General features: G+C 37.5%; 1 pseudogene; it reads left to right on the top strand.

Moving 5' to 3' along the window:
• The first annotated feature begins 6281 nt into the window (after positions 1-6281).
• LOC141422751 (U1 spliceosomal RNA) lies at positions 6282-6429 on the top strand (annotated as a pseudogene).
• The last annotated feature ends 4985 nt before the right edge of the window (positions 6430-11414 follow it).

Raw genomic sequence — 11414 nt, 5'->3', positions numbered from 1 at the left:
AGCAAATTGGACTAGAGATGTGGCTTAAACAGTATAGGGCCTGATTTGTAAGTGTGAAGCCCTGAGTTCAAATCCTGGTCTCACAAAAAAATGTCATATTGTGTTTCATTAGTGGACCAAATATGGTGCCTGCGTGTCAGCCCTTATGTTATGCATCTTCTCATTAGTTCAAGGCCTTCTGATGCTCAACCTCGAATTTTTACACATTCAGTGACTTTAAGTCATATTTTTAGCCATATAGAGCCTCCCTGCTTTTTTACAGAACTTGTAAAACTGTGCCGTGTGCTTATATTCCATAGATAAGAAAACCTCTGTCACTGTTTAAAGATCCTAGAGCCTCACTGTCCATTGGAGCTCTCTGACCCAGAGACTGCTCACCTGGATGCTGAGCAACTTTGTCCAGACATAAATACTTTCCCCAATTCTCTTCTCCCCTTGCCCTCTTTTCCTTCTGGGTGGTGGCCCTGCTCTACTGTCTCTTGAAGGTGTGCTGTGGGGACCTCCCTTCTCATGCAACCCACTCTAACATCACCCTAGAGGGCTTGATGAGTAATACTGCCATCTTGTGGCCCTGTCTGGCCTTGATCATCCCAGAAACCCTTGAATTCATCCTACACTGGTATAAGGACAGGCTTATGGGTCACTGGAATAAAATTAAGAATTCATATACAGTCCCTAATATTTATGGTTAATTGATTTGTGACAAGGATACCAAGAAAAAATAGTGGAAAAAGAATAATCTCTTTAGCAAATTGTTGTAGTACAACTGAATATTCATATGTGAGGAATAAAGTTGTACCCCCAATCTGATATCATATCCAAAAATATACTACAAGTTGATTATAGCCCTAAAAATAAAAGCTGAAAGTATAAAACACTTAGAAGAAAACATAGGAGTGAATCTTAGTGACCTTGGGTTAGGAAATGATTTCTCAAGACATTAGAGATGTAGGAAAAAAAATAATTAAATCTCATCACCATCAAAAAAGTAAAAAGACAGCACTCGGAATGATACTTTAAATTGTGATTATATCTAGAACATTAAAAGAACTGTTAAAAATTAATAACAACAATGTAATTAAAAATGTCACAGAATTTGAATAAGTATTTATGCAAATGCCCAATATACAATATATGAATGATACATAAATTGCCAAAGAAATGCATGAAAAGATGTCTGACATCTTTGTAATGGTGAAGTTTATGTGGTTTCTGCTCAAACACTAGTCTAGATGTGGCCATGCAGGTATTTTTCAGTTGTGAGTGACATTCAAATTAGTGGGCTTTAGAGAAAAGACTTAGGTATGACAAACAAAGAATTCTGCCTACAGAATGCCTTCAGACTCAAGAATGTAACATCAACTTTTCCCTGACCTCCAGGCTGCCAACCGGCCCTATAGATTCCAGGCCTTTCAGCCTCCACAATCGAAGTCAATTTGTTAAGATAGGTAAATAGACAGACAGACAGACAGATAGGCGATAGACAGAGATATACCAAATCGTACACATACACACACACACACACACACACACACACACACACACACACACACACACACAACTGGTTCTGTTGCTCTGAAGAGCCCTTTATTTTGGCACCAAGAATGAAATGGTTCTAAAGGGACAGAATCTTCAGAGCGAGTTTTCTGAATTTATTCAGGGTTTCTGGAATTAAGTCTAAATAAAGATGCTAATGACTCTGTTTCTCATAGTAAAAAAGAAAAGTCCATGACATGATGATATGAGAATTGGACTGGATACTCCTGCTCAAATACTTATCAAAGGCAAAGTTCTGGGGGATCATGTGCTTGGTACTTAGGAAAAGTTTTGGCAAGATAAAGAATTTAATGAGATGAGCTGCTTGCTCCACCTGAGCTCTATCTGAAAGGAAAGGTTCAGAGAGGGATTCAAATTCCTAGTTCAAGTATGTCATAAGTGACCTGGAAGTTTCCATGCCTGCATGAAAGAATCTCTCATCTCTTGCAGCTGTAGAACTGAGATTGCTGAAGGCCAAATCCAGAGTCCTCCTGCAAGTGGCTGAATTACAGTGCAAATTAAATTCTCAAACTCAGTAGGGTGTCTGCTATTAAAATGAGGGCCTTGATTGGGAAGGAATGGGATCCTGGAAATTGGAATGGGGACCTACAATTAGATCCTGATGAAGCTTGCAATAATGAAGCCCTTACATTTTGGGGAGCCTTCTTTGCCACTAGAAGCATCCAATCCATCAATGTCTTTCCTGAGGAGATGGTAACAGCCTCCTCTGAAAGAGTTGCCATGTGAGATATGGTGACTTTCGATAGGACCCACCCCACCACCCTTCATTGCTCCTATAGACTCCAACTTTTTCAAGCTCTAATAGACACAGGTCCCAGCAAAAAGCCCTAAGTGGGAGGTACAAAATATGATCCATGAGGAAATATGATACACTCCAATAGAACCACACAGTTTTTCCAATTTATTCAGACAGAAATCTTGGTAATATATGTGGAAACAGATATTAAGGGTTGGGGATAATGGTGGGAAAAACAGGAAGCTGGATCAGGCTTCCTGAGATTCTGGAGATTCTGTATTTAATGTTGTTACTTGGGAGTGAGCAAGGGCTTTAAAAGGACCAAATCCACTTTTATGAAATGAAAGGAATCCAACGGCTTTGGGAGACTGGAGTGTCAGAGTGGACTTGTTACTTAAACCCTGCTTGTCCTCCCTGTGAGGATCCAGAAGACAAAACTTGTATTATGACTATGAGAAATAAATTGCAGGGGAGCCCCAGCATCCTTGAAGAACTTTGTGACTGCTCTTCTCTGCATGCTGAAAACTATCATGGAAACTGTCATCACTGAATGGTGAAGCCTAAATACAATCGGGAAAATTGGTGGCAGGAAACAAGTTGCATACTTCATTACCAGAGGTAGGCTGGGCAAATAAAGTGATCATTAATGTATATTTTAGTTGTTTTATTTTTATCATGTGCTTTAACTATTAAAAAGTAGAAATTTAAAATGAGTGACAATGGAAAACATTCTGAAATTTCAAAGGCTAAAACAAAAGTCAAGTTCAACTCAAGTTCTTAATTTCAACATGGCTACCATTAAAGAGAACTAGTTCAATAGCCTCTAACTTGCTTGCCTGTTGCAAATTTTAACAGTTTTATTTATTTTTGTTTTTGTTATTTTTCTCATGGCTATCTTTATAACAATAGATAATAAATGTAGGATACATGACTGATCCACTGGTTTAAACAGTAACTCCTAACTTAATTGGACTTATGTCATTATTATCTTCCCACTTGAAAAAGAGACCTACCTCTAAACTGAAGAATCCAAAGTCATTAGTGCAGGAAGCAAATCTTTAAAAACTAAAATTCTTATAAGATGCATATCAGCTTGAAAATGAAGTCTTAATTACATTTGCATAGCTATTTTGTGTGTTACTTAATATAAAATGCATAACTAGGAACGTAAAAGTGAGTAATTCCAGTACTCAAGGAATAATAAAACAATTTAATTATTTTTATATTGCCATTTGCTTCAATACCTGAGAAAAGGCTAAGGCAATCTGAATAACCAAAGAAAAGTTCTGAAGGTGGATCTGAGACTATTGGGTCAGTATTATCGTTTATGAGGCAGCATTGCAGTGGAACATCTGTTCTGTAAATATGGGTCTGCTTCTCTACTTTTTTTTGTTTACTGATTTATTTATAGACACTTGGGTGGATGTCTTACCATTTAAAATATTATAACTTGCAAATAAGCTGTGATATTTGGCAGTATAAAACCTCAACTTTATTTTTCTCATTGTTCTAAGAAGTGGGGAGGGGAGGAGGAGGAAGAACTATGGAGGGGGTGTTGTAAGCACATATGTAAATATCACAATGTATCCCCCTGTATAACTATTATATGTTATAAAAAACAAAAACATAAAACTTATTTTTTGTCTTTAAGGAGCCAGGTAGAAAAGGAGAGATAGATCTATTTGACATCTAGCTGTAAGAACAAAAGCAGACAATAGAAATGTACTTATATCTTTTTTGCTGAGCCATTTGGGAGTAAGTTATACATACAATGGCAGGTTTCCTAAGAACAAGAATGTTCTCTTACAGACCCCAGCATTCAACAGCATCAATACAATTTGGCACTGATGTCATATTCCATTTAGTCTACCATTGTTATTCCAGTTTTCCCAATTGGCCCAGTAACATCCTGTACGGTATCTTCCTCTCCGCCATAGGCCTTGATATGGAGTGACAGGACTGTGCAGTAGTCCTGTCTTTTTAGCTTCCCTTAATCGCAGGACATTTCCGTAACTCTATGAAGTCTTTTGTGATTTTTTTTTTCCTTTTCAAGACAGGGTCTCACTATGTAGCCCAGGCTGGACTTGAACTTGAGATCCTGCTACCTCAGCTTCCCAAGTGCTGAAGTTACAGGTGAGTGTCAAGTTGCTGTATTTTGTTAAGCATACAATTCCCCACTGATTTTAATAGCACATTCTAGATTTGTCAGATGTTTCTTTGAGGTCAAGTTCAAGTTATGCATCCTTGCTGGAATACTATATAAGTGATGTATCCTTCTCGGAGTAACTTTTGTTGTGATGTCAACTTTTATCATCCAGATGTATAATTTCTCCACTATATAACTACTGCTTTTATTTCTCCCTTCTAAATAGTAAGTAATCTTTAGGAGACATGTTAACATTAAGTTCACATTGTGTTTTTTGTCAAAATTTCCTCCTAGATTTAGCACACATTGGTGACTTTGACTAATTCCATCTTTACTATGAGCCAAAATAAATTCTTCCTCTGTTAAGTTGTTTCTGTTGGGGGTATTTTATCATAGTGATGAGGAAAGTAAAAACATATCATTACACAGAATTCTTAACTCTTTTGCTCAGTCCAGCAGCTTTTGCCCTTTGGTAGTGCCTAAGGCTGCTCTTATTAAGTTTATTGTTTGCAAGTATGACTTCATTCCTCCATATCATTTTGATTACTGTTTATAGCTACTACTTATTTAATCTTGTTTCCATTTTTCTCATTCTTTTACTTTTGGGGTATGTGGTAAAATATTTATTTCTTCCTCTTTTCTAACTGGTGTTGATTTGGGGAGTTTCTTAATGCTTTAAAAATACACAAAAGGTTATTTTCTGCTTATAACAATCAAAACATCTATTTCTCCATTGTATAAAAAGTATATCTCCTCAAAACAACTTATTTGCATATGCATTCCTCAACTCCATTGTCTTGGTCTGTTTTATGTTGTAGTAACAAAATACCTGAGACTGGAGAACATATAAAGAAAAGAGGTTTCATTAGCTCTCAGTTCTGAAGGCTTAAGAGCTTAGCATAAGCATCCACCTGGCTTCTGAGAAGGGCCACTTGCTGCTCCAAGCACAGCAAAGAAGCAGAAGGGAAGCGAGCAGAGGCATAGGCTAATCTTGCTGTACAGCAATCTACTCTTTCAGTAGTGATTCCAGTACTGGGAGACCTAACTCATCCTGTGAGGTACTCATTAATCCCTTCTAAGTAGGCCACACCTCTTAAAAATCCCACTGCCTTTTAATACCATAAGATTAAGGATCAGATTCCAGAATATGAACCTTGGGGGACAAACCATACCCAAACCATAGTACATGCCAAGACAGTCTCTTCAATGCTTACATCTCCACGTCCCTCCCTCCCTTAAGTTTATCTTGGTCACTCTAGTCCCACTCCCTGCACATGTTGCCCCATACAGGTTTTATATAGGTGCCCATTACTTAGTGTTGTCTTACCATGTGGTCTTTTTGCTTCAACAGTTACCATTGCAAAAATATATACACATATACATATATGTATTTGTATATAATTTATTGTGCACCATCAATGCAATTTCTTCTTCATCATTCTTTGTCTTAAGGTCTTTGTTTTGATTTAATTGTACTTGGCTAGTTTTAATTACACTCAATTTAATTGCATGCTTGAGTAATTTTCTTGGATAGAGTATTTTAGCAGCATAAAGTATGCGTGTTTACTTACCTGGGAAACGTCTCATTTTTCTCAAAGAGATGAATTATATCTTTTCTCTGTAATGGTTTTTTTAGGTCTGTTTTCTTCTCAGCCAGTGTCACTAACCACAAGTCTGGTACTAGTCTGGTTTTTTACCCCTTGTATAATATCTAATGTTTTCTGTTTTCGAATTCAATTGTGTGTGTGTGTGTGTGTGTGTTTCCATTTATCCTGATTTTACCTTTTGAATCTTTTCAATATGTTCACTCAATATATTTTCAAATTAGAAAGAAAATCTTCCACACTTACCTGGCAGGAGAGACACCATGATCAAGAGGGTAGTTTTCCCAGGATGATGTTTATCTGTTGCACTCCGGATGTGCTGATCCCTGCGATTTCCGCAAATGCGTAATTTGTGGTAGTGGGGACGGCATTCATACTCTCCCCTAAAAAAAAAAAGAAAGAAAGAAATTCTTCCAATTAATTATTTCTCTTCTGTGTATTACTTTTTTGCCCTTGAGCATTGTAGTACTTGAATATTTGGTTTCTTGAGTTCATTTTTACACATCATTTTTACTCCTCCCAATTGATCTTCAAACCACCATTACTATTTCAATTCAAATACAAATTTTTGGATTTGTGTATGTTCTTTGATACTCCAGGTTTTTATTTTACTGTAAAAATAATTTTAAAGTCTTTTTCCTACTCTTCCATTAGTTCACCTTCACTGGAAGTCAACTATCATGAAGTTTCACCTGACATCCTTACATCTGCTTTATAAGACTCCTTATGTGAATTGTTGCTTTTTAAAGTTGGTCATGGTTTGTCATTGATCCCATAATCAGCTCAAGCCCTGAGGGTCTCTGAAACAGTGCCAGCAATTAGTAGTAGAAGAGTTGATGATAAGCAATTTTTTGAGATTTAATCACCCACAGAAAAAGGCTCTCTGCTCCCAGGACTCCCTAGGTATAAAAAGTAGCTCTTCCTAAACCATACACAATAAGAAACTTACTCATCCTGAGAGTTTCAGTCCTCTGATGAGAAAGCACTGACAAGTCTTCCTGAGACAACAGGAACATAGGTATTGCTTTATAAAGAGTTGGCTCCCCATCAAAAGATATCAACTGGCAAGACAGATTTTTTTAAAAAGGAAGGCTCAACAATTTGTTGTTTACATGAAACCCACCTCAGGCACAAGTGGCTCATACCTGGAAGCCTGGTTACTCAGGAGAAAGAGATCAGGATTTGAAGCCAGCCCTGGGCAAATAGTTAACGAGTTCCTATCTCAAAAATACCCAACACAAAATAGGGCTGGCAGAGTGGCTTACTGATACAATGCCTGCCTCGCAAGTATGAGGCCCTGAGTTCAAACCCCAGTACTACCAGAAAACAAGAAACCCACCTCACAGATAGAAACAAACATTGACTTAAGGTGAAAGTGTAGAAAAAGACTTACCAAGCTTATGTCCTCCCAAAACAGGCAGAAGTAGCTATACAGATTAATAAAGTAGACTTCAAGCTAAATTAGTCACAAGACACAAAGAAGGTCACTTCATACTAATAAAAAGAACAATACACCAAGAGGAAATAACAACTGTCCACTTTCAGGTGCCCAATGTTGGTGCATCCAACTTCATTAAACATGCACTCAGTAAAAACACAGATAGACTGCAACACAGTGATAGAGGAGACTTTAATACTCCACTATCCCAATAGATAGGTCATTCAGATAAAAACATCAATAAAGAAACTCTAGAATTGAATGACACTATAGATCAAGCAGGTCTACAGGGTATTCCATCTTGCAATAACACAATATATATTCTTCTCAGCAAGCCATGGAATTTTCTTCAAAATAGATCATATTTTAGGCCACAAAGCAAGTCTTAACAAATATAAGAAAACTGAAGTAACCCCTGCATACTGTTGGATCACAACAGAATAAAACTAGAACTCAACAACAGAAAAAACAGTAGAAGCCAGGCACTGGTAGCTCACACATGTAATCCTAGCAACTTTGGATGCAGAGATCAGGAGGATCATGGTTCAAAACCAGTCCAGGCAAATAGTTCACAAGACCCTATCTTGAAAAAACCCTTACAAAAAGTGGCTAGTAGGATGGCTCAAGGTGTAGGCTCTGTGTTCAAACCCCAGTACTGAAAAAAGAAAAAGAAAGAAACAGTAGAAAATACTTAAACACCTGGAGACTGAACAACACATTGCTCCATGACCAGGGGGTTGTTGAAGAAATAAGGTATGAAATCAAAAAGTTCCTGGAAATTATTGCAAATGAAAGCACAACCTACCAGAACCTGTGTAACACAGCAAAGACAGTGTTAAGAGGAAAGTTTATAGCCAAGAATGCATACATTTTTTTTTAATTTTTATTTTATTCATATGTGCATACAATGTTTGGGTCATTTCTCCCCCCTTCCCCCACCCCCTCCCTTATCTCCCTGCCCCCTCACTCTCCCCCCCACCCCCTCGCTACCCAGCAAAAACTATTTTGCCCTTATCTCTAATTTTGTTGAAGAGAGAGTATAAGCAATAATAGGAAGGACCAAGGGTTTTCGCTGGTTGAGATAAGGATAGCTATACAGGGAGTTGGCTCACATTGATTTCCTGTGCATGTGTGTTACCTTCTAAATTAATTCTTCTTTTTTTTTTCATTTTTCTTTTATTATTCATATGTGCATACAAGGCTTGGTTCATTTCTCCCCCCTGCCCCCACCCCCTCCCTTACCACCCACTCCGCCCCCTCCCTCTCCCCCACCAATACCCAGCAGAAACTATTTTGCCCTTATTTCTAATTTTGTTGAAGAGAGAGTATAAACAATAATAGGAAGGAACAAGGGTTTTTGCTGGTTGAGATAAGGATAGCTATACAGGGAGTTGATTCACATTGATTTCCTGTGCATGTGTGTTACCTTCTAAATTAATTCTTCTTTTTTTTCATTTTTCTTTTTATTATTCATATGTGCATACAAGGCTTGGTTCATTTCTCCCCCCTGCCCCCACCCCCTCCCTTACCACCCACTCCGCCCCCTCCCTCTCCCCCCCAATACCCAGCAGAAACTATTTTGCCCTTATTTCTAATTTTGTTGTAGAGAGAGTATAAGCAATAATAGGAAGGAACAAGGGTTTTTGCTGGTTGAGATAAGGATAGCTATACAGGGCATTGACTCACCTTTTCTCTAGTTCCTGGTCCTTTTCTTCTATTAGTCTCAGTTGCTTTAAAGTATCTGCTTTAGTTTCTCTGCGTTGAGGGCAACAAATGCTAGATAGTTTTTTAGATGTCTTACCTGTCCTCATACCTTCCTTGTGTGCTCTCACTTTATCATGTGCTCAAAGTCCAATCCCCTTGTTGTATTTGCCCTTGATCTAATGTCTGCATATGAGGGAGAACATATGATTTTTGGTCTTTTGGGCCAGGCTAACCTCACTCAGAATGATGTTCTCCAATTCCATCCATTTACCAGCGAATGATAACATTTTGCTCTTCTTCATGGCTGCATAAAATTCCATTGTGTATAAATACCACATTTTCTTAATCCATTCGTCAGTAGTGGGGTATCTTGGCTGTTTCCATAACTTGGCTATTGTGAATAGTGCTGCAATAAACATGGGTGTGCAGGTGGCTCTGGAGTAAACTGAGTCACATTCTTTTGGGTATATCCCCAAGAGTGGTATTGCGGAATCAAATGGTAGAGGTATGTTCAGCTTTTTAAGTAGCCTCCAAATTTTTTTGCAGAGTGGTTGTACTACTTTACATTCCCACTGGCAGTGTAAGAGGATTCCTTTTTCCTTGCATCCTTGCCAACACCTGTTGTTAGTGGTGTTGCTAATGATGGCTGCGAATGCATACACTTAAAACACAGAAAGATTGCAAATAAACAGCATAATGTTTCATCTCAAACTCTTAGAAAAACAAGAATAAGCTAAGCTCAAAATCAGCAGAAGGAGGGAGATAATGGCAATAAAGGCTGAAATCAACAAAATGGAGACCAAAAACCATACAAAGAATCGATGAAACAAAAAGTTGGCTCTTTGAAAAGATAAATAAGATTGATAAATCCCTGGCAAACTTGACTGAAATAAGGAGAGAAAAGACCCAAATTAAGAAAATTAGAAACAAAAAAGGGGAGATCACAACAAACTACAATGAAAGCTAGGGAATCATTAGGGAATACTTTGGAAACCTATATTCAAATATATTTGAAAATCTAGAAGAAATGTGATTATCTCAACAGATGCAGAAACAGCTTTCGACAAAATTCAATACCCTTCATAATAAAAGCTCTGATGAAACTAGGACTAGAAGGAATATACCTCAACATTATAAAGGCTATCTATGATAAGCTTATAGCCAGCATCATACTAAATGAGGAAAACTGAAACCATTTCCTCTAAAGTCAGGAACAAGACAAGGGTGTCCACTTTCTCCACTCTTATTCAACATAGTCTTAGAATTCCTAACTAGAGCAATAAGACAGGAAGATGAAATAAAAGGAATACAAACAAGAAAGGAAGAAGTCAAACTATCCATTTTGGCATATGACATGACTTTATACTGAAAAGACCTAGAAAATGCCACCAAAAAAACTCCAAAACATCATAATACCTTCAGCAAAGCAGGAGGATGCAAAATCAATTTACAAAAATCAGTAGCCTTTCTATATACCAACAATAAACAGACTGAGGAAGAATATAGGAAAACAATTCCTTTAATTATAGCCTCAAAAAGAAAAAAATAATACCTGGGAGTAAACCTAACAAAGGAACTAAAAGACCTCTACAATGAAAGCTACAAACTTTTGAAGAAAGAAATTAAAGATCAGAAGAATATGGAACGATCTCCCATGTTCATGGATTGACAGAATCAAAATAGTGATAATGGCTATATTGCTAAAAGCATGTTCAATGCAATTCCATCAAAATTCCAAAGATATTCATCACAGGGATTGAAAAATCAATCTGGAAGCACAGATGAGCAATACTGAGCAAAAAGAGCATGGCTGGAGCCAGTATCACAATACCCAACTTTAAACTGTACTATAGAGCCATACCAACAAAAACAGCGTAGTACTGGCACAAAAAACAGGTGCAAAGACCAATGGAACAGAATGGAACACCCAGATATGAATCCATGCAGCTACACCCACCTGATTTTTGACAAAGGCACTCAAAACATATGATGGAGAAAAGACAGCCTCTACAATGAATGTTGTTAGGAAAACTGGACATCTGCATGCAGAAAACTGAAACTAAATCCATGTCTTTCACCATGTACAAGTATCAACTCAAAGTGAATTAAGGACCTTAACTTAAGGCATGAAACTTTGAAGCTAGTGCAGGAAAGAGTAGGGAGTACATTGGAACTTATAGGCATAGGCAATAACTTCCAAAATAGAACTCCAATGGCTCAACAACTAAG

The sequence above is a fragment of the Castor canadensis genome, chromosome 4 (assembly GCF_047511655.1).
Source record: "Castor canadensis chromosome 4, mCasCan1.hap1v2, whole genome shotgun sequence".
NCBI lineage: Eukaryota > Metazoa > Chordata > Mammalia > Rodentia > Castoridae > Castor > Castor canadensis.
Note: the sequence above shows the minus strand (reverse complement) of the source record. Positions and strands in the feature narration are given on the sequence as shown.